Source organism: Ornithodoros turicata, unplaced genomic scaffold (genome assembly GCF_037126465.1).
Source record: "Ornithodoros turicata isolate Travis unplaced genomic scaffold, ASM3712646v1 Chromosome117, whole genome shotgun sequence".
NCBI classification, from domain to species: domain Eukaryota; kingdom Metazoa; phylum Arthropoda; class Arachnida; order Ixodida; family Argasidae; genus Ornithodoros; species Ornithodoros turicata.
This window is the reverse complement of record NW_026999299.1, coordinates 334,007-358,129: the sequence shown is the minus strand read 5'-3', so window position 1 is coordinate 358,129 and position 24,123 is coordinate 334,007. Positions and strand designations below refer to the sequence as shown.

Sequence of the window (24,123 nt, the reverse complement as noted above, 5' to 3'; positions counted from 1 at the left end):
CCGAAAAACGTTTTTCGGTTCGACACTCTGCCTTTGACTCTGATGCTCCACCTCAGCGCCTCCTCATGAGTGAACACGGACCAGCACAATCGGGAAAATTCTCCCCACTCAGTCCAGGAGGACACGTTGATGAAGACTACACTTGTTTACGTATATATTGTTTACAGTATATTATATATTGTATATAGAAATGATTTTGCAACATATTTTGCGTTTGTAGTGCCGCTTGGGGTACTTGAAAGGAAAGCACAGAAGAAAAATACTGAAATTTAAATGTACTTTAAGTAAAGTACAAGCACTGAAATATGTACGTATAGCAGTAATTGGTACTTCAAGTACATCCCATACAACAGTCTTACTTATTCACACCCTCGCCTCAAAAAACATGGTTCAGGGCAGGGGAGAACACAAGCCAGCACGATCACAAGGACCCCCCCCCCCCCCCAGTCAGTTCAGGAAGAGGACATATCACACATGTTCACGCATACTGTTCAGCACATCACATCTGCAGTCACATCACCTATTACATCATATCATATATTTCACAGCAACACACACTGTGGAGCTTTAAAAGATCTCATGTAAGCTGCACTCTGCGTAGACGATGTTTCAGATGAAATGCACGCTGAAGCGTTCGAAGGAATAATCTTCTCGCCCGTCTTCGGTGCCTGTAAGACAAAGGTGCTCACGTGATTATCAACCAGTGCAGTACTACACTCTTAAAAAAAAAAAGGGCGTACTTTAACTCCTTTCCTTGCCACATATATCACTCCCTTTTTGAGAGTAACTGTATTCTCTAGTAGGGAGTGATATATGTGGCAAGAAAAAGGAGTTAAAGTACACCCTTTTTTAAGAGTGTAGGTGATCGTCTTCTCAACAACACTTACACTTGCAAACTATAGTGAATGATATCATATAGCTCTATAAACTTAATATTGTAAACATAATTTTCCACACTGTGATTAAATTTTCTGCAGCCTGTCAACAAGCGCAGGTGTAATGGAGACTTCATTCCAAAGTGGAAATGAATAGAGATGACAGCTCCCTTCTTATCAGCTGTGGCCCCGGGGAAAAGAAATATTCGCTTATTTGTCATACCTTGTCATACGATGTCCTTGCTTCACCTGTAGACAAAAGTACAGATATGACTTACATATTTGGTGCGGTAAAAGTGAAGTTTCACGCGAAGTTCGAGGCATGTTATTGTGCGAAAGCACGTGTAGCAACGCAATGCGTGAAGTCCTAAATATCACTTCGGCTGCCTCCTAATTCACACGAATCTGCAGCGAGACGACGACACATCAGAAAGGTAGTTCACACTACATAAATATTGGGTCACTACCTACACCGTAGTTCGGATTTGGTTCCTATGTCCCGCTTGTACCTTCTCTTGGTTCGGCCGGCCTTCAACTGGTTACTTTGAAGATACTGCGCGTGGCACAGTAGCTTGCGTCACAGATTCACAGATATTCACAGTATGAAGAGATGAAAGGATGACACAACTCCGACAACCACCAACAACTGACACATTGACGCCAACTGGCCATGCCGACTTACTTTTCAAAACCTTCAAAACAGACAAGAGTACAGACAAACAGACAGACAAGTTCTGATGCCGATGGTGCTCGGTAAGATATCGCTTCATGTTTCGGTTTTGTTATGATTGCGCATTTTCCATGATACTCCGCTATCAGATGTTCTTTCGAGACTTATCTTGTTGACATGTTTTTATCTACCTGTTTCCTGTAGCCGCAAGGCGGTTTCCGTCGACGGATTCCCTGAATGGAAGTTTTGAGTAATAAAGGGTTGCGGTTGGTTTGGAACGAGGCAGGATGGTCCCTCATATTTGATCGGCGGCATAACAGGTTTCAATACTGATATTTATATATTGTGTGATATTTAACAAAAAAAGGAATTCTACGCTCCAACGGAATTATAGTCAGCGACACAAGGACCACAAGGACCGTGATCGGACCACGGTTTTTCTGGCAGTAACACCGGGTGCACGTACTGAGCGGCGAACGTCGCAACAGGATGCCGAGATTGTTGTCATTCTGTCAGGGGCATTCTAGAGATTAAAACATACACATGGGAAGGTATGCAACTGTTAAAACACTTACATATTATCTATGTGATCAGAATATAATCGGACGAGATTAATTAATGCGGTGTATTCTTGCAACATTTTCGAAAACTTGTGCATGCGTGTGCCGTTTCAGAACTTTATAGCATGACCATTTGCGTCGAGCTTGTACTCGGTGGTTTATATACGAATTTCCGATTAAAAGCACTAGAATGGAGAAATTTCTTCGTCCATATATTTCACTTCACTTTCTACTTTTGCATACATTCTTCAAAATTTCATTCGTCAAAAATTTGGATTTAGTATGAGAGAACTGATGTTCTGAGGCTGGAACAACATAGAAAGGAAAAATCCAGAAGGTGTGGGTTCGAGTCCTACAGCTGGCTAATCTTTTCAGTGACTTCCATCTTTCACTGGATTTAATAATAATAATTGGGTGTTTACGTCGCGAGACAACTGAGATCATGAGCGACGCCACAGCGGTCGGTCTGTGGATTGCTTTTGCCCACCTGAGGGTTCTTTAACGTGCAATGAAAGCTCATCACACGGCACCCCGTATTTAACGTCCCTCGCGGAAGACGGCGTGTCTAAGCAACTTGTACCCTGCCACCAAGTTGCTGGCGTCCTCGGCCGGGTTCGAACCCGCGATCTCGGGATCAGAAGGCGAACACGCTACCGACTTAGCCACCGAGGCCGGTTTTCACTGGATTTAGTTTTTCATACTCTCCAGTCAATAGACCTCTCCGCGTTTGTGAACAAACGACGTCATAGTGTTCGACAGCGCCAGTTGGACTACCCAGTTGAACGCCAGTTGGGGTTGAACTACTCTCGAAGCTAGGTGCAAACAAGGTCGCGCCCGAAAGTCACGGTCTTGAGGGGATTACGATATGGTCCCTGAAAGGGACGCTACCTTCGGTCCTACTTTTCTTTTAATGGGAGGCAGCGAACAAGTGCCCATTCGTGGAACCCCGCCCTCCCCTTCCGATCTGTTTCGGTTTCAAGTCTGTCTACCAACGACACGATGGTGTTTCTCGGGTAGAGCTTTTGTAGCCCTGGAGGCTAAAAACGTTCCAGATGAGAGAACTGATGTTCTGAGGCTGGAACACCATAGAAAGGACAAATACATACAAAGCCAGTAAATCCAGCCGGTAAGCCAGAAGACGTGTGTTCGAGTCCTACAGCTGGCTAACGTTTTCAGTGACTTCCATCTTTCATACTTCCATGAATTGCCTCTTGTAAGCACTTTAGTGGACCTATTTGTGTATTTAGAGTACTGTATTTAAAATACCGCGTTTTAAATATGGTTTACGGTATTTCGGTACCTTACCTAGTATTTTTCTTAGATGTATTTGTACTTTTTTGTGGTATTTTCTACTGAATACTCTAATTACTTTATCGATCTCTTTGTCAAACGTTTCTTTGTCTGGTCTTTTCATTCCCCTGCTTACTTGGGCAGGAAAAATGACCCAAACAGAAATTAAGGATCCGTATGGCAAAAAAAAGACCCACCAGTGGATCTTCTTCCCCTATGGATCTTTTTCCCTCTGTCACGTGACCCTGTTGGAACTTCTTTGCGTTGTACAGTTGGTAGTTCGTATTGAGACTTGGGGCACGCGCGTTTTCATAGCAATGTGCTGTGCAATATTTGTGTAACATTTTCCTTCCTGCTAAGAAGCAAGGTAGGGCCTATATTTATATTTATTTGCCGTATTTTCCGGTGTATAACGCGCGCGTTATACAGTAAAAAAGTGTTCTGAAGAGGTCCTGCGCGTTATCTAACGGTGCGCGTGATACACGGAAATATTTTCCTGCAGAGTTCCTTTTCAGGTCGGTGACGTACAAATTCTATCCTCTTCCAGAGTGTGATGTGGCTTTTCTCCCCATATCTCTCAGGGTCAGTTGACAAAACTGTCGAAAGGGCACTGAACTTCATAAAAGGTTAATGATGCTGCTTAAAGTGACAGTCCGGTCGAAAACATAGGTCTGGGAAACACCGCCTTATGATTTCTAATACTCCTCACGACAACTGTGCAAAAGATTTCAGAAGAAATCGTATCGCACGATTTATAATCGACTTTTTTCTATGCCGCAGTTGGTCCCGAGTAAAGGCCGCAGCGAGCTCTCGCGTGACGTGCATAAGAGCAATGCCGCACGTGACTTGCGCATGCCTGCTTGCGCGATAGTTGATTGTTGCGTGCTAGCATTTGTCCATTATGATGTTTTTGAGTAGCAATCACGCGTTATGTAGACGCGTTATGTCCATGTTTAATGCGTGTGTTGATGTGTCGGACAGATTGCTATCATTCCAATGCACACGTCAGCCAGTGTAGACAGGGGGTGTATAAAATATGATATCGCGGATAGCGCAGGCTTTTCGTGTTTACTGCGTGTTTGGACGGCGGGGCTGCGGCAAAATTTCGTCGTTTAGGCTTATCACGCGCTGAACTGATTCGAACTGTGAAAATATGATATCGCTGATAGCGCAGGCTTTTCGTGTTTACTGCGTGCTTGGACGGCGGGGCTGCGGCAAAATTTCGTCATTTAGGCTTAGCCCGATCACGCGCTCAACTGATTGGAACTGTGAAAATATGATATCGCAGGCTTGTCGTGTGTACTGCGTGTTTGGGAGGGGGGGGGGGGGTAGGGCTGCTGTTGCAAAATTTCGTCGGTTAGGCTTAGCCCGACCACGCGCTGAAGTGATTGGCACTGTGCCAAAAAGATATCCAGGGTAGCCCAGGTTTTTCGCGTACGTGTTTTGACGAGGGGACTTCGGCGAGATTTCGTCGTTTAGGCTTAGCCCGATCACGCGCTCAACTGATTCGAACTGTGAAAATATGATATCGCTAATAGCGCCCGGTGTTCGTAATTGTTGTACTGCCTTCGCGTCATCGCGTTCCCCTGGTGGCGGCGGTGCTGCGAGCGGCACCACACGGGAGAGATGGCGATCCGATAACCAGGCATCGTCTGCTAGCGCCGAATTTCTATTCCTCTCCGCATTCCTATGAAAGCGCTGTCACGTCTACGCATTTGGAGCTAGCAGACGACGCGCAGTTATCGGATCGCCATCTCTCGCGTGTGGCGGCGCTCGCAACTCCCCCGTCAGCAGGGGGGAACGGAAGTGATTTGCTTGTCGGTGGTGGTGAGCGCCCTCTCCCTTTGCCGCGGAAACCAGTTATCGCCAGTTGCTCCGGAGAATTGGGGGTGGAAGAGGCGGTCGGGCCAGGTGCAATGTTTCCCGTCAACCGTTCGGTTCTTTCTAACGGGGTGAAAAAATTTCCGCGGTAATTATGACTCTATTGCGGTGAGTGCGTTCTGTTCATGTTTAATGCGTGTGTTGATGTGTCGGACAGATTGCTATCATTCCAATGCACACGTCAGCCAGTGTAGACAGGGGATGTAACCTTTGGCGATGAATCAATTTTTGTGGTGCATGTTACTGGCCTGTTCAGCTCTTTTCTGTAAAGGAAAGAGCGTGTTAATAATGACTTCTCTGCTACTCTCAGTATGGCGGTGAGTGGATCGCGTTACGACTGATATAGTGCAAGAAAATTTCATTGAATTGTCGAAATCGCCCGCGTCGTTGAATTAGAAGCCGACCCCACTGCGTACGTTAACCTTGGACACACTGCTAGGAGTACGTCTGATCGTTCCTTTCTTTCCCATGTATCATCATATTTAGGACGCGTGCCTGGGAGGGGGACAGCCCGCGGGTTTTTCCGAAAAATAGGCTGAACCAGGGCGCGTGATTAGAGATGTGGTGTTAGCAATGGCGGAGAGTGTTCATATTTTACACGCATGCCAGGGAGGGACGGGTCAACGCGAGAGTGATTGCATCTGTGAAAAGAAAAGATGTCGCGGATAGCGCAGGCTTTTCGTGTGTACTGCGTGTTTGGGGGGGGGGGGGGTAGGGCTGCTGTTGCAAAATTTCGTCGGTTAGGCTTAGCCCGACCACGCGCTGAAATGATTGGCACTGTGCCAAAAAGATATCGAGGGTAGCCCAGGTTTTTCGTGTACGTGTTTTGACGAGTGGACTTCGGCCAGATTTCGTCGTTTAGAATTAGAAGCCGACCCCACTGCGTACGTTAACGTTGGACACACAGCTAGGAATACTTCTGATTGTTCCTTTCTTTCCCAGGCATCTTTTGACGAGAGACGGAACCCTAGTTCACAGACGTGAACTAATGCCCAGAGGAGTGTTCAGAGGGAGGATGACCTGCTACGTGTGGCGTGTTGGCTCGGTAAGTGTCTCGTGTTCATATTTATGGCGGGCGTCGTTAGAGATCCCTCGTTAGAACGTATTCGTGATTAGAGATGTGGCGTTAGCAATGGCGGAGAGTGTTCATATTTACGACGCTTTTCTGGGAGGGGGCAGGCGGCGGGTTTTCTTGAAAAAAATAGGCTGAACCAGGGCGCGTGATTAGAGAGTGGTGTTAGCAATGGCTCTAAGCCCGGAGTGTTCATATTGACGACGCGTGTCTGAGAGGGAAGCAGGCGACGGGTTTTCCCGATAAAAAAGGGGCTTAGCTCGAGTGCCTGGGCGGGTGATTAGAGATGTGGTGTTAGCAATGGCGGAAAGCACAGTGTTTATATTTTTCATGTATGCCAGGGAGGGAAGGGGCCACGCGAGAGTGATTGCAACTGTGAAAAGAAAAGATATCGCGAATAGCGCAGGCTTTTCGTGTTTACTGCGTGTTTGGACGGCGGGGCTGCGGCAAAATTTCGTCGTTTAGGCTGAGCCCGATCACGCGCTCAACTGATTCGAACTGTGAAAATATGATATCGCGGATAGCGCAGGCTTTTCGTGTTTACTGCGTGTTTGGACGGCGGGGCTGCGGCAAAATTTCGTCGGTTAGGCTTATCACGCGCTGAACTGATTCGGACTGTGAAAATATGATATCGCAGGCTTGTCGTGTGTACTGCGTGTTTGGGAGGGGGGGGGGGGGTAGGGCTGCTGTTGCAAAATTTCGTCGGTTAGGCTTAGCCCGACCACGCGCTGAAGTGATTGGCACTGTGCCAAAAAGATATCCAGGGTAGCCCAGGTTTTTCGCGTACGTGTTTTGACGAGGGGACTTCGGCGAGATTTCGTCGTTTAGGCTTAGCCCGATCACGCGCTCAACTGATTCGAACTGTGAAAATATGATATCGCTAATAGCGCCCGGTGTTCGTAATTGTTGTACTGCCTTCGCGTCATCGCGTTCCCCTGGTGGCGGCGGGGCTGCAAGCGGCAGCACACGGGTGGCAATCCGATAACCAGGCATCGTCTGCTAGCGCCGAATTTCTATTCCTCTCCGCATTCCTATGAAAGCGCTGTCACGTCTACGCATTTGGAGCTAGCAGACGACGCGCAGTTATCGGATCGCCATCTCTCGCGTGTGGCGGCGCTCGCAACTCCCCCGTCAGCAGGGGGGAACGGAAGTGATTTGCTTGTCGGTGGTGGTGAGCGCCCTCTCCCTTTGCCGCGGAAACCAGTTATCGCCAGTTGCTCCGGAGAATTGGGGGTGGAAGAGGCGGTCGGGCCAGGTGCAATGTTTCCCGTCAACCGTTCGGTTCTTTCTAACGGGGTGAAAAAATTTCCGCGGTAATTATGACTCTATTGCGGTGAGTGCGTTCTGTTCATGTTTAATGCGTGTGTTGATGTGTCGGACAGATTGCTATCATTCCAATGCACACGTCAGCCAGTGTAGACAGGGGATGTAACCTTTGGCGATGAATCAATTTTTGTGGTGCATGTTACTGGCCTGTTCAGCTCTTTTCTGTAAAGGAAAGAGCGTGTTAATAATGACTTCTCTGCTACTCTCAGTATGGCGGTGAGTGGATCGCGTTACGACTGATATAGTGCAAGAAAATTTCATTGAATTGTCGAAATCGCCCGCGTCGTTGAATTAGAAGCCGACCCCACTGCGTACGTTAACCTTGGACACACTGCTAGGAGTACGTCTGATCGTTCCTTTCTTTCCCATGTATCATCATATTTAGGACGCGTGCCTGGGAGGGGGACAGCCCGCGGGTTTTTCCGAAAAATAGGCTGAACCAGGGCGCGTGATTAGAGATGTGGTGTTAGCAATGGCGGAGAGTGTTCATATTTTACACGCATGCCAGGGAGGGACGGGTCAACGCGAGAGTGATTGCATCTGTGAAAAGAAAAGATGTCGCGGATAGCGCAGGCTTTTCGTGTGTACTGCGTGTTTGGGGGGGGGGGGGTAGGGCTGCTGTTGCAAAATTTCGTCGGTTAGGCTTAGCCCGACCACGCGCTGAAATGATTGGCACTGTGCCAAAAAGATATCGAGGGTAGCCCAGGTTTTTCGTGTACGTGTTTTGACGAGTGGACTTCGGCCAGATTTCGTCGTTTAGAATTAGAAGCCGACCCCACTGCGTACGTTAACGTTGGACACACAGCTAGGAATACTTCTGATTGTTCCTTTCTTTCCCAGGCATCTTTTGACGAGAGACGGAACCCTAGTTCACAGACGTGAACTAATGCCCAGAGGAGTGTTCAGAGGGAGGATGACCTGCTACGTGTGGCGTGTTGGCTCGGTAAGTGTCTCGTGTTCATATTTATGGCGGGCGTCGTTAGAGATCCCTCGTTAGAACGTATTCGTGATTAGAGATGTGGCGTTAGCAATGGCGGAGAGTGTTCATATTTACGACGCTTTTCTGGGAGGGGGCAGGCGGCGGGTTTTCTTGAAAAAAATAGGCTGAACCAGGGCGCGTGATTAGAGAGTGGTGTTAGCAATGGCTCTAAGCCCGGAGTGTTCATATTGACGACGCGTGTCTGAGAGGGAAGCAGGCGACGGGTTTTCCCGATAAAAAAGGGGCTTAGCTCGAGTGCCTGGGCGGGTGATTAGAGATGTGGTGTTAGCAATGGCGGAAAGCACAGTGTTTATATTTTTCATGTATGCCAGGGAGGGAAGGGGCCACGCGAGAGTGATTGCAACTGTGAAAAGAAAAGATATCGCGAATAGCGCAGGCTTTTCGTGTTTACTGCGTGTTTGGACGGCGGGGCTGCGGCAAAATTTCGTCGTTTAGGCTGAGCCCGATCACGCGCTCAACTGATTCGAACTGTGAAAATATGATATCGCGGATAGCGCAGGCTTTTCGTGTTTACTGCGTGTTTGGACGGCGGGGCTGCGGCAAAATTTCGTCGGTTAGGCTTATCACGCGCTGAACTGATTCGGACTGTGAAAATATGATATCGCAGGCTTGTCGTGTGTACTGCGTGTTTGGGAGGGGGGGGGGGGTAGGGCTGCTGTTGCAAAATTTCGTCGGTTAGGCTTAGCCCGACCACGCGCTGAAGTGATTGGCACTGTGCCAAAAAGATATCCAGGGTAGCCCAGGTTTTTCGCGTACGTGTTTTGACGAGGGGACTTCGGCGAGATTTCGTCGTTTAGGCTTAGCCCGATCACGCGCTCAACTGATTCGAACTGTGAAAATATGATATTGCTAATAGCGCCCGGTGTTCGTAATTGCTGTACTGCCTTCGCGTCATCGCGTTCCCCTGGTGGCGGCGGGGCTGCAAGCGGCAGCACACGGGTGGCAATCCGATAACCAGGCATCGTCTGCTAGCGCCGAATTTCCATTCCTCTCCGCATTCCTAGGAAAGCGCTGCCACGTCTACGCATTTGGAGCCAGCAGACGACGCACGGTTATCGGATCGCCATCTCTCGCGTGTGGCGGCGCTCGCAACTTCCCCGTTACCAGGGGAACGGAAGCGATTTGCTTGTCGGTGGTGGTGAGCGCCCTCTCCCTTTGCCGCGGAAACCAGTTATCGCCAGTTGCTCCGGAGAATTGGGGCTGGAAGAGGCGGTCGGGCCAGGTGCAGTGTTTCCCGTCAACCGTTCGGTTCTTTCTAACGGGGTGAAAAAATTTCCGCGGTAATTATGACTCTATTGCGGTGAGTGCGTTCTGTTCATGTTTAATGCGTGTGTTGATGTGTCGGACAGATTGCCATCATTCCAATGCACACGTCAGCCAGTGTAGACAGGGGATGTAACCTTTGGCGATGAATCAATTTTTGTGGTGCATGTTACTGGCCTGTTCAGCTCTTTTCTGTAAAGGAAAGAGCGTGTTAATAATGACTTCTCTGCTACTCTCAGTATGGCGGTGAGTGGATCGCGTTACGACTGATATAGTGCAAGAAAATTTCATTGAATTGTCGAAATCGCCCGCGTCGTTGAATTAGAAGCCGACCCCACTGCGTACGTTAACCTTGGACACACTGCTAGGAGTACGTCTGATTGTTCCTTTCTTTCCCATGTATCATCATATTTAGGACGCGTGCCTGGGAGGGGGACAGCCCGCGGGTTTTTCCGAAAAATAGGCTGAACCAGGGCGCGTGATTAGAGATGTGGTGTTAGCAATGGCGGAGAGTGTTCATATTTTACACGCATGCCAGGGAGGGACGGGTCAACGCGAGAGTGATTGCAACTGTGAAAAGATGTCGCGGATAGCGCAGGCTTTTCGTGTATTCTGCGTGTTTGGGGGGGGGGGGGGTAGGGCGGCTGTTGAAAAATTTCGTCGGTTAGGCTTAGCCCGACCACGCGCTGAAGTGATTGGCACTGTGCCAAAAAGATATCGAGGGTAGCCCAGGTTTTTTCGTGTACGTGTTTTGACGAGTGGACTTCGGCCAGATTTCGTCGTTTAGAATTAGAAGCCGACCCCACTGCGTACGTTAACGTTGGACACACAGCTAGGAATACTTCTGATTGTTCCTTTCTTTCCCAGGCATCTTTTGACGAGAGACGGAACCCTAGTTCACAGACGTGAACTAATGCCCAGAGGAGTGTTCAGAGGGACGATGACCTGCTACGTGTGGCGTGTTGGCTCGGTAAGTGTCTCGTGTTCATATTTATGGCGGGCGTCGTTAGAGATCCCTCGTTAGAACGTATTCGTGATTAGAGATGTGGCGTTAGCAATGGCGGAGAGTGTTCATATTTACGACGCTTTTCTGGGAGGGGGCAGGCGGCGGGTTTTCTTGAAAAAAATAGGCTGAACCAGGGCGCGTGATTAGAGAGTGGTGTTAGCAATGGCTCTAAGCCCGGAGTGTTCATATTGACGACGCGTGTCTGAGAGGGAAGCAGGCGACGGGTTTTCCCGATAAAAAAGGGGCTTAGCTCGAGTGCCTGGGCGGGTGATTAGAGATGTGGTGTTAGCAATGGCGGAAAGCACAGTGTTTATATTTTTCATGTATGCCAGGGAGGGAAGGGGCCACGCGAGAGTGATTGCAACTGTGAAAAGAAAAGATATCGCGGATAGCGCAGGCTTTTCGTGTTTACTGCGTGTTTGGACGGCGGGGCTGCGGCAAAATTTCGTCGTTTAGGCTGAGCCCGATCACGCGCTCAACTGATTCGAACTGTGAAAATATGATATCGCGGATAGCGCAGGCTTTTCGTGTTTACTGCGTGTTTGGACGGCGGGGCTGCGGCAAAATTTCGTCGGTTAGGCTTATCACGCGCTGAACTGATTCGGACTGAAAATATGATATCGCAGGCTTGTCGTGTGTACTGCGTGTTTGGGAGGGGGGGGGGTAGGGCTGCTGTTGCAAAATTTCGTCGGTTAGGCTTAGCCCGACCACGCGCTGAAGTGATTGGCACTGTGCCAAAAAGATATCCAGGGTAGCCCAGGTTTTTCGCGTACGTGTTTTGACGAGGGGACTTGGGCGAGATTTCGTCGTTTAGGCTTAGCCCGATCACGCGCTCAACTGATTCGAACTGTGAAAATATGATATTGCTAATAGCGCCCGGTGTTCGTAATTGCTGTACTGCCTTCGCGTCATCGCGTTCCCCTGGTGGCGGCGGGGCTGCAAGCGGCATCACACGGGTGGCAATCCGATAACCAGGCATCGTCTGCTAGCGCCGAATTTCTATTCCTCTCCGCATTCCTATGAAAGCGCTGTCACGTCTACGCATTTGGAGCTAGCAGACGACGCGCAGTTATCGGATCGCCATCTCTCGCGTGTGGCGGCGCTCGCAACTCCCCCGTCAGCAGGGGGGAACGGAAGTGATTTGCTTGTCGGTGGTGGTGAGCGCCCTCTCCCTTTGCCGCGGAAACCAGTTATCGCCAGTTGCTCCGGAGAATTGGGGGTGGAAGAGGCGGTCGGGCCAGGTGCAATGTTTCCCGTCAACCGTTCGGTTCTTTCTAACGGGGTGAAAAAATTTCCGCGGTAATTATGACTCTATTGCGGTGAGTGCGTTCTGTTCATGTTTAATGCGTGTGTTGATGTGTCGGACAGATTGCTATCATTCCAATGCACACGTCAGCCAGTGTAGACAGGGGATGTAACCTTTGGCGATGAATCAATTTTTGTGGTGCATGTTACTGGCCTGTTCAGCTCTTTTCTGTAAAGGAAAGAGCGTGTTAATAATGACTTCTCTGCTACTCTCAGTATGGCGGTGAGTGGATCGCGTTACGACTGATATAGTGCAAGAAAATTTCATTGAATTGTCGAAATCGCCCGCGTCGTTGAATTAGAAGCCGACCCCACTGCGTACGTTAACCTTGGACACACTGCTAGGAGTACGTCTGATCGTTCCTTTCTTTCCCATGTATCATCATATTTAGGACGCGTGCCTGGGAGGGGGACAGCCCGCGGGTTTTTTCCGAAAAATAGGCTGAACCAGGGCGCGTGATTAGAGATGTGGTGTTAGCAATGGCGGAGAGTGTTCATATTTTACACGCATGCCAGGGAGGGACGGGTCAACGCGAGAGTGATTGCATCTGTGAAAAGAAAAGATGTCGCGGATAGCGCAGGCTTTTCGTGTGTACTGCGTGTTTGGGGGGGGGGGGGGGTAGGGCTGCTGTTGCAAAATTTCGTCGGTTAGGCTTAGCCCGACCACGCGCTGAAATGATTGGCACTGTGCCAAAAAGATATCGAGGGTAGCCCAGGTTTTTCGTGTACGTGTTTTGACGAGTGGACTTCGGCCAGATTTCGTCGTTTAGAATTAGAAGCCGACCCCACTGCGTACGTTAACGTTGGACACACAGCTAGGAATACTTCTGATTGTTCCTTTCTTTCCCAGGCATCTTTTGACGAGAGACGGAACCCTAGTTCACAGACGTGAACTAATGCCCAGAGGAGTGTTCAGAGGGAGGATGACCTGCTACGTGTGGCGTGTTGGCTCGGTAAGTGTCTCGTGTTCATATTTATGGCGGGCGTCGTTAGAGATCCCTCGTTAGAACGTATTCGTGATTAGAGATGTGGCGTTAGCAATGGCGGAGAGTGTTCATATTTACGACGCTTTTCTGGGAGGGGGCAGGCGGCGGGTTTTCTTGAAAAAAATAGGCTGAACCAGGGCGCGTGATTAGAGAGTGGTGTTAGCAATGGCTCTAAGCCCGGAGTGTTCATATTGACGACGCGTGTCTGAGAGGGAAGCAGGCGACGGGTTTTCCCGATAAAAAAGGGGCTTAGCTCGAGTGCCTGGGCGGGTGATTAGAGATGTGGTGTTAGCAATGGCGGAAAGCACAGTGTTTATATTTTTCATGTATGCCAGGGAGGGAAGGGGCCACGCGAGAGTGATTGCAACTGTGAAAGAAAGATATCGCGAATAGCGCAGGCTTTTCGTGTTTACTGCGTGTTTGGACGGCGGGGCTGCGGCAAAATTTCGTCGTTTAGGCTGAGCCCGATCACGCGCTCAACTGATTCGAACTGTGAAAATATGATATCGCGGATAGCGCAGGCTTTTCGTGTTTACTGCGTGTTTGGACGGCGGGGCTGCGGCAAAATTTCGTCGGTTAGGCTTATCACGCGCTGAACTGATTCGGACTGTGAAAATATGATATCGCAGGCTTGTCGTGTGTACTGCGTGTTTGGGAGGGGGGGGGGGTAGGGCTGCTGTTGCAAAATTTCGTCGGTTAGGCTTAGCCCGACCACGCGCTGAAGTGATTGGCACTGTGCCAAAAAGATATCCAGGGTAGCCCAGGTTTTTCGCGTACGTGTTTTGACGAGGGGACTTCGGCGAGATTTCGTCGTTTAGGCTTAGCCCGATCACGCGCTCAACTGATTCGAACTGTGAAAATATGATATTGCTAATAGCGCCCGGTGTTCGTAATTGCTGTACTGCCTTCGCGTCATCGCGTTCCCCTGGTGGCGGCGGGGCTGCAAGCGGCAGCACACGGGTGGCAATCCGATAACCAGGCATCGTCTGCTAGCGCCGAATTTCCATTCCTCTCCGCATTCCTAGGAAAGCGCTGCCACGTCTACGCATTTGGAGCCAGCAGACGACGCACGGTTATCGGATCGCCATCTCTCGCGTGTGGCGGCGCTCGCAACTTCCCCGTTACCAGGGGAACGGAAGCGATTTGCTTGTCGGTGGTGGTGAGCGCCCTCTCCCTTTGCCGCGGAAACCAGTTATCGCCAGTTGCTCCGGAGAATTGGGGCTGGAAGAGGCGGTCGGGCCAGGTGCAGTGTTTCCCGTCAACCGTTCGGTTCTTTCTAACGGGGTGAAAAAATTTCCGCGGTAATTATGACTCTATTGCGGTGAGTGCGTTCTGTTCATGTTTAATGCGTGTGTTGATGTGTCGGACAGATTGCCATCATTCCAATGCACACGTCAGCCAGTGTAGACAGGGGATGTAACCTTTGGCGATGAATCAATTTTTGTGGTGCATGTTACTGGCCTGTTCAGCTCTTTTCTGTAAAGGAAAGAGCGTGTTAATAATGACTTCTCTGCTACTCTCAGTATGGCGGTGAGTGGATCGCGTTACGACTGATATAGTGCAAGAAAATTTCATTGAATTGTCGAAATCGCCCGCGTCGTTGAATTAGAAGCCGACCCCACTGCGTACGTTAACCTTGGACACACTGCTAGGAGTACGTCTGATTGTTCCTTTCTTTCCCATGTATCATCATATTTAGGACGCGTGCCTGGGAGGGGGACAGCCCGCGGGTTTTTCCGAAAAATAGGCTGAACCAGGGCGCGTGATTAGAGATGTGGTGTTAGCAATGGCGGAGAGTGTTCATATTTTACACGCATGCCAGGGAGGGACGGGTCAACGCGAGAGTGATTGCAACTGTGAAAAGATGTCGCGGATAGCGCAGGCTTTTCGTGTATTCTGCGTGTTTGGGGGGGGGGGGGGTAGGGCGGCTGTTGAAAAATTTCGTCGGTTAGGCTTAGCCCGACCACGCGCTGAAGTGATTGGCACTGTGCCAAAAAGATATCGAGGGTAGCCCAGGTTTTTCGTGTACGTGTTTTGACGAGTGGACTTCGGCCAGATTTCGTCGTTTAGAATTAGAAGCCGACCCCACTGCGTACGTTAACGTTGGACACACAGCTAGGAATACTTCTGATTGTTCCTTTCTTTCCCAGGCATCTTTTGACGAGAGACGGAACCCTAGTTCACAGACGTGAACTAATGCCCAGAGGAGTGTTCAGAGGGACGATGACCTGCTACGTGTGGCGTGTTGGCTCGGTAAGTGTCTCGTGTTCATATTTATGGCGGGCGTCGTTAGAGATCCCTCGTTAGAACGTATTCGTGATTAGAGATGTGGCGTTAGCAATGGCGGAGAGTGTTCATATTTACGACGCTTTTCTGGGAGGGGGCAGGCGGCGGGTTTTCTTGAAAAAAATAGGCTGAACCAGGGCGCGTGATTAGAGAGTGGTGTTAGCAATGGCTCTAAGCCCGGAGTGTTCATATTGACGACGCGTGTCTGAGAGGGAAGCAGGCGACGGGTTTTCCCGATAAAAAAGGGGCTTAGCTCGAGTGCCTGGGCGGGTGATTAGAGATGTGGTGTTAGCAATGGCGGAAAGCACAGTGTTTATATTTTTCATGTATGCCAGGGAGGGAAGGGCCACGCGAGAGTGATTGCAACTGTGAAAAGAAAGATATCGCGGATAGCGCAGGCTTTTCGTGTTTACTGCGTGTTTGGACGGCGGGGCTGCGGCAAAATTTCGTCGTTTAGGCTGAGCCCGATCACGCGCTCAACTGATTCGAACTGTGAAAATATGATATCGCGGATAGCGCAGGCTTTTCGTGTTTACTGCGTGTTTGGACGGCGGGGCTGCGGCAAAATTTCGTCGGTTAGGCTTATCACGCGCTGAACTGATTCGGACTGTGAAAATATGATATCGCAGGCTTGTCGTGTGTACTGCGTGTTTGGGAGGGGGGGGGGGGGGGTAGGGCTGCTGTTGCAAAATTTCGTCGGTTAGGCTTAGCCCGACCACGCGCTGAAGTGATTGGCACTGTGCCAAAAAGATATCCAGGGTAGCCCAGGTTTTTCGCGTACGTGTTTTGACGAGGGGACTTGGGCGAGATTTCGTCGTTTAGGCTTAGCCCGATCACGCGCTCAACTGATTCGAACTGTGAAAATATGATATTGCTAATAGCGCCCGGTGTTCGTAATTGCTGTACTGCCTTCGCGTCATCGCGTTCCCCTGGTGGCGGCGGGGCTGCAAGCGGCATCACACGGGTGGCAATCCGATAACCAGGCATCGTCTGCTAGCGCCGAATTTCCATTCCTCTCCGCATTCCTAGGAAAGCGCTGCCACGTCTACGCATTTGGAGCCAGCAGACGACGCACGGTTATCGGATCGCCATCTCTCGCGTGTGGCGGCGCTCGCAACTTCCCCGTTACCAGGGGAACGGAAGCGATTTGCTTGTCGGTGGTGGTGAGCGCCCTCTCCCTTTGCCGCGGAAACCAGTTATCGCCAGTTGCTCCGGAGAATTGGGGCTGGAAGAGGCGGTCGGGCCAGGTGCAGTGTTTCCCGTCAACCGTTCGGTTCTTTCTAACGGGGTGAAAAAATTTCCGCGGTAATTATGACTCTATTGCGGTGAGTGCGTTCTGTTCATGTTTAATGCGTGTTGATGTGTCGGACAGATTGCCATCATTCCAATGCACACGTCAGCCAGTGTAGACAGGGGATGTAACCTTTGGCGATGAATCAATTTTTGTGGTGCATGTTACTGGCCTGTTCAGCTCTTTTCTGTAAAGGAAAGAGCGTGTTAATAATGACTTCTCTGCTACTCTCAGTATGGCGGTGAGTGGATCGCGTTACGACTGATATAGTGCAAGAAAATTTCATTGAATTGTCGAAATCGCCCGCGTCGTTGAATTAGAAGCCGACCCCACTGCGTACGTTAACCTTGGACACACTGCTAGGAGTACGTCTGATCGTTCCTTTCTTTCCCATGTATCATCATATTTAGGACGCGTGCCTGGGAGGGGGACAGCCCGCGGGTTTTTCCGAAAAATAGGCTGAACCAGGGCGCGTGATTAGAGATGTGGTGTTAGCAATGGCGGAGAGTGTTCATATTTTACACGCATGCCAGGGAGGGACGGGTCAACGCGAGAGTGATTGCATCTGTGAAAAGAAAAGATGTCGCGGATAGCGCAGGCTTTTCGTGTGTACTGCGTGTTTGGGTTAAACCCTAAAACTTCAGGCTCTAATTATATATTACAGGAAAAAGAGCACTTAAGAGTCGTGCTATCGTCACATCCTTACGCTTCTGTTAGCTAGTTTCGCCTTTTCCTATTTGTCTGGAAGCACGTAGTGTTTTTGACTTACGAAAGGTACAACTTGCCGTCCTTGCGTATAAATTCATAAATGTGGTCTGCAATTCATCAATAATCTCTTTCCAACTTTATTTGTCAGCATACTCACTTCATACTGACAGCGTTACTCTGACACTTCCAATTTCCAGAACCAATTTCGTGTAGTTTACGGTTGCCAAGCTGCGGAACGTTTCGCCCTTGGCCAGACTACCTCCATTCGTAAATTTAAACAGGGAGTCAAAGTGTTCCTTTCTACTGGTAATGGCATTAACTAATTTTTTCGACATCGTCAGATTTTTATTTCTAGTTTCAAAACGTCTTTATCGTTACTTTGCTCTATCTTCACAAGACGGTGACACTTTGTAACATTTTTCCCACCAGCTCCCATGACGTAGTGCTTAAGATAGCGTAGGTTTCATTAAGCATTGTAAAGTTTAAATAAATTCAATTCAATTCAATTCAAGATGATCGCTTTCCACGCCGAGACTCGGAGGGTGACACGGGTTCGAATCCCGTCACCGGCTATGTTTCCAGACTTTCCAGACGAAATGTCGGCAACAGTTCCCTCTGAAGTCGGCCCAGGATGCATATACTAACCACCCCCTGTCCCCCACTCCTTCCTCCTGTCCTCTCTCCATCTATCTACATCTGTACGCCGCTCATAGCCATAGTTGCTTCACGACGCTAACACAAAATTAAAAACAAAAAAAATTCTTTTGTATCTGGGACAGTGTCCGGAGGGCGGTTTATCCTGCAGTCCCGTTTCTTACATGTTTAATGCTAATTAATAAATAAAGAAATATAGAAAGGACATCCACTGTGTCCAACTCACTCGATTCCTTGGAATCCTCCTTTCCCGAAGGTGCTTCCTTTGGTGATCCCGTAGACGGTCTTCCTCGCGAGAGAAACCTCCGTAGAGCAAGCAGATGCTCCCGTCTCCGCAGCTGACGTTTCATGTGCGCTATGAGGGCATTCCTGTGTGCAAATCTCGCGGAACATGCTTCGCAAACGCAAGAGTTCTCTTCTGTGTCAGTGCTCTGGCGGACCTCAGGGTGGGCCGTCTCCACGCCGGAGCGATCGTCGAACGGACACTCCGACGTCATTTCCTTGGCCTCGTGTCGCTTCCTGGACTTGTCCTCCAAGTCCGGGGAGACCCTCGGGAAGAGTTCGGGAAAACGTTCGGACGAAGAACGTTCCCGCTTTTCTTTTTCGCCTGTGACACAAAGAAGATGCAGTTTTTGAAGCTTTTTGGCTGTATCCTCTCACCAGGTGTCATTGGTGAAATAAATTATTATTATTATTATTAAGATCACGTGCATCAAACAGTATGGTATATTCTATATCAGAACAACAGTGGAGACTGTACGCCAATTGAAATATACTCACTCAAAGTGCACATACAGCAGTAAAATTATGAAGTTAAATCATGAAATAGAAACAGTATTAATTTAGGGCCCGACTTTTTCGGGTTTTATTTTTGGCCAAATTCGGGGGGTAAATATCGGGTGATATTTTTCATTCGAAAATTCGGGTGTATTCGGGTTAAATCCCGTTATGGCATATTCTGTCATCAGGAATTCGGGTGTATTCGGGTGATTTTTTTTTTGTTTACTAAAAATTTGTCTTAACATGGAACTAATGTTTAGCAATGTTATCAAACTTTATTTTAATGCTCGCTTATGAGTGTGCCACGCGACCCGGATGTTTTCGGGTAGATTCGGGTTAAACCCGAATTTTACTGATTTCGTTCGGGGGGTAAATATCGGGCGGATACGGGTTTAACCCTAAAAAGTCAGGCCCTAAGAAATTATTTGCTTGTCCCCATGCACCATATTTAAAGGTTGCAAAAGTCCACCTGATCCATGCATCATTCTCTGCAAGGATACCATTTAGTATACTCAGTGATGAGCAAACTTCCTCAAAATTCTACTTAAAGTAAAGTACCAAGCCCTGTTGTTCTTTAAGTGCAGTACAATGTTGCATAGTACAAATGTACTTAAAGTGTGAAGACATTAGCAAAGTACTTTAAAGTGCTCCTCAAGTACAATACAAATTTAGATTGTGTCACTGGTCGCTGAACCGGAACCGAAACAAACCGAAAAACGTTTTTCGGTTCGACACTCTGCCTTTGACTCTGATGCTCCACCTCAGCGCCTCCTCATGAGTGAACACGGACCAGCACAATCGGGAAAATTCTCCCCACTCAGTCCAGGAGGACACGTTGATGAAGACTACACTTGTTTACGTATATATTGTTTACAGTATATTATATATTGTATATAGAAATGATTTTGCAACATATTTTGCGTTTGTAGTGCCGCTTGGGGTACTTGAAAGGAAAGCACAGAAGAAAAATACTGAAATTTAAATGTACTTTAAGTAAAGTACAAGCACTGAAATATGTACGTATAGCAGTAATTGGTACTTCAAGTACATCCCATACAACAGTCTTACTTATTCACACCCTCGCCTCAAAAAACATGGTTCAGGGCAGGGGAGAACACAAGCCAGCACGATCACAAGGACCCCCCCCCCCCCCCCCCCCCCCAGTCAGTTCAGGAAGAGGACATATCACACATGTTCACGCATACTGTTCAGCACATCACATCTGCAGTCACATCACCTATTACATCATATCATATATTTCACAGCAACACACACTGTGGAGCTTTAAAAGATCTCATGTAAGCTGCACTCTGCGTAGACGATGTTTCAGATGAAATGCACGCTGAAGCGTTCGAAGGAATAATCTTCTCGCCCGTCTTCGGTGCCTGTAAGACAAAGGTGCTCACGTGATTATCAACCAGTGCAGTACTACACTCTTAAAAAAAAAAAGGGCGTACTTTAACTCCTTTCCTTGCCACATATATCACTCCCTTTTTGAGAGTAACTGTATTCTCTAGTAGGGAGTGATATATGTGGCAAGAAAAAGGAGTTAAAGTACACCCTTTTTTAAGAGTGTAGGTGATCGTCTTCTCAACAACACTTACACTTGCAAACTATAGTGAATGATATCATATAGCTCTATAAACTTAATATTGTAAACATAATTTTCCACACTGTGATTAAATTTTCTGCAGCCTGTCAACAAGCGCAGGTGTAATGGAGACTTCATTCCAAAGTGGAAATGAATAGAGATGACAGCTCCCTTCTTATCAGCTGTGGCCCCGGGGAAAAGAAATATTCGCTTATTTGTCATACCTTGTCATACGATGTCCTTGCTTCACCTGTAGACAAAAGTACAGATATGACTTACATATTTGGTGCGGTAAAAGTGAAGTTTCACGCGAAGTTCGAGGCATGTTATTGTGCGAAAGCACGTGTAGCAACGCAATGCGTGAAGTCCTAAATATCACTTCGGCTGCCTCCTAATTCACACGAATCTGCAGCGAGACGACGACACATCAGAAAGGTAGTTCACACTACATAAATATTGGGTCACTACCTACACCGTAGTTCGGATTTGGTTCCTATGTCCCGCTTGTACCTTCTCTTGGTTCGGCCGGCCTTCAACTGGTTACTTTGAAGATACTGCGCGTGGCACAGTAGCTTGCGTCACAGATTCACAGATATTCACAGTATGAAGAGATGAAAGGATGACACAACTCCGACAACCACCAACAACTGACACATTGACGCCAACTGGCCATGCCGACTTACTTTTCAAAACCTTCAAAACAGACAAGAGTACAGACAAACAGACAGACAAGTTCTGATGCCGATGGTGCTCGGTAAGATATCGCTTCATGTTTCGGTTTTGTTATGATTGCGCATTTTCCATGATACTCCGCTATCAGATGTTCTTTCGAGACTTATCTTGTTGACATGTTTTTATCTACCTGTTTCCTGTAGCCGCAAGGCGGTTTCCGTCGACGGATTCCCTGAATGGAAGTTTTGAGTAATAAAGGGTTGCGGTTGGTTTGGAACGAGGCAGGATGGTCCCTCATATTTGATCGGCGGCATAACAGGTTTCAATACTGATATTTATATATTGTGTGATATTTAACAAAAAAAGGAATTCTACGCTCCAACGGAATTATAGTCAGCGACACAAGGACCACAAGGACCGTGATCGGACCACGGTTTTTCTGGCAGTAACACCGGGTGCACGTACTGAGCGGCGAACGTCGCAACAGGATGCCGAGATTGTTGTCATTCTGTCAGGGGCATTCTAGAGATTAAAACATACACATGGGAAGGTATGCAACTGTTAAAAACACTTACATATTATCTATGTGATCAGAATATAATCGGACGAGATTAATTAATGCGGTGTATTCTTGCAACATTTTCGAAAACTTGTGCATGCGTGTGCCGTTTCAGAACTTTATAGCATGACCATTTGCGTCGAGCTTGTACTCGGTGGTTTATATACGAATTTCCGATTAAAAGCACTAGAATGGAGAAATTTCTTCGTCCATATATTTCACTTCACTTTCTACTTTTGCATACATTCTTCAAAATTTCATTCGTCAAAATTTGGATTTAGTATGAGAGAACTGATGTTCTGAGGCTGGAACAACATAGAAAGGAAAAATCCAGAAGGTGTGGGTTCGAGTCCTACAGCTGGCTAATCTTTTCAGTGACTTCCATCTTTCACTGGATTTAATAATAATAATTGGGTGTTTACGTCGCGAGACAACTGAGATCATGAGCGACGCCACAGCGGTCGGTCTGTGGATTGCTTTTGCCCACCTGAGGGTTCTTTAACGTGCAATGAAAGCTCATCACACGGCACCCCGTATTTAACGTCCCTCGCGGAAGACGGCGTGTCTAAGCAACTTGTACCCTGCCACCAAGTTGCTGGCGTCCTCGGCCGGGTTCGAACCCGCGATCTCGGGATCAGAAGGCGAACACGCTACCGACTTAGCCACCGAGGCCGGTTTTCACTGGATTTAGTTTTTCATACTCTCCAGTCAATAGACCTCTCCGCGTTTGTGAACAAACGACGTCATAGTGTTCGACAGCGCCAGTTGGACTACCCAGTTGAACGCCAGTTGGGGTTGAACTACTCTCGAAGCTAGGTGCAAACAAGGTCGCGCCCGAAAGTCACGGTCTTGAGGGGATTACGATATGGTCCCTGAAAGGGACGCTACCTTCGGTCCTACTTTTCTTTTAATGGGAGGCAGCGAACAAGTGCCCATTCGTGGAACCCCGCCCTCCCCTTCCGATCTGTTTCGGTTTCAAGTCTGTCTACCAACGACACGATGGTGTTTCTCGGGTAGAGCTTTTGTAGCCCTGGAGGCTAAAAACGTTCCAGATGAGAGAACTGATGTTCTGAGGCTGGAACACCATAGAAAGGACAAATACATACAAAGCCAGTAAATCCAGCCGGTAAGCCAGAAGACGTGTGTTCGAGTCCTACAGCTGGCTAACGTTTTCAGTGACTTCCATCTTTCATACTTCCATGAATTGCCTCTTGTAAGCACTTTAGTGGACCTATTTGTGTATTTAGAGTACTGTATTTAAAATACCGCGTTTTAAATATGGTTTACGGTATTTCGGTACCTTACCTAGTATTTTTCTTAGATGTATTTGTACTTTTTTTGTGGTATTTTCTACTGAATACTCTAATTACTTTATCGATCTCTTTGTCAAACGTTTCTTTGTCTGGTCTTTTCATTCCCCTGCTTACTTGGGCAGGAAAAATGACCCAAACAGAAATTAAGGATCCGTATGGCAAAAAAAAAGACCCACCAGTGGATCTTCTTCCCCTATGGATCTTTTTCCCTCTGTCACGTGACCCTGTTGGAACTTCTTTGCGTTGTACAGTTGGTAGTTCGTATTGAGACTTGGGGCACGCGCGTTTTCATAGCAATGTGCTGTGCAATATTTGTGTAACATTTTCCTTCCTGCTAAGAAGCAAGGTAGGGCCTATATTTATATTTATTTGCCGTATTTTCCGGTGTATAACGCGCGCGTTATACAGTAAAAAAGTGTTCTGAAGAGGTCCTGCGCGTTATCTAACGGTGCGCGTGATACACGGAAATATTTTCCTGCAGAGTTCCTTTTCAGGTCGGTGACGTACAAATTCTATCCTCTTCCAGAGTGTGATGTGGCTTTTCTCCCCATATCTCTCAGGGTCAGTTGACAAAACTGTCGAAAGGGCACTGAACTTCATAAAAGGTTAATGATGCTGCTTAAAGTGACAGTCCGGTCGAAAACATAGGTCTGGGAAACACCGCCTTATGATTTCTAATACTCCTCACGACAACTGTGCAAAAGATTTCAGAAGAAATCGTATCGCACGATTTATAATCGACTTTTTTCTATGCCGCAGTTGGTCCCGAGTAAAGGCCGCAGCGAGCTCTCGCGTGACGTGCATAAGAGCAATGCCGCACGTGACTTGCGCATGCCTGCTTGCGCGATAGTTGATTGTTGCGTGCTAGCATTTGTCCATTATGATGTTTTTGAGTAGCAATCACGCGTTATGTAGACGCGTTATGTCCATGTTTAATGCGTGTGTTGATGTGTCGGACAGATTGCTATCATTCCAATGCACACGTCAGCCAGTGTAGACAGGGGGTGTATAAAATATGATATCGCGGATAGCGCA

General features: G+C 48.1%; 3 long non-coding RNA genes across 3 annotated transcripts; 1 reads left to right on the top strand and 2 right to left on the bottom strand.

Annotated features, from left to right (window-relative positions):
• Window positions 1-426: 426 nt before the first annotated feature.
• Window positions 427-1,577, bottom strand: LOC135371599 (uncharacterized). The gene is made up of 3 exons (XR_010415655.1): window positions 1,347-1,577; window positions 1,099-1,124; window positions 427-668 (listed from the first exon to the last, which is right to left on the bottom strand). It is a non-coding gene; the product is annotated as an uncharacterized LOC135371599 (long non-coding RNA).
• A 13,812-nt stretch (window positions 1,578-15,389) lies between these two features.
• LOC135371604 (uncharacterized) lies at window positions 15,390-18,874 on the top strand. Its single transcript, XR_010415659.1, has 2 exons — window positions 15,390-15,487; window positions 18,430-18,874. It is a non-coding gene; the product is annotated as an uncharacterized LOC135371604 (long non-coding RNA).
• A 1,242-nt stretch (window positions 18,875-20,116) lies between these two features.
• Window positions 20,117-21,247, bottom strand: LOC135371592 (uncharacterized). Its single transcript, XR_010415651.1, has 3 exons — window positions 21,017-21,247; window positions 20,769-20,794; window positions 20,117-20,338 (listed from the first exon to the last, which is right to left on the bottom strand). It is a non-coding gene; the product is annotated as an uncharacterized LOC135371592 (long non-coding RNA).
• Between the last annotated feature and the right edge of the window lie 2,876 nt (window positions 21,248-24,123).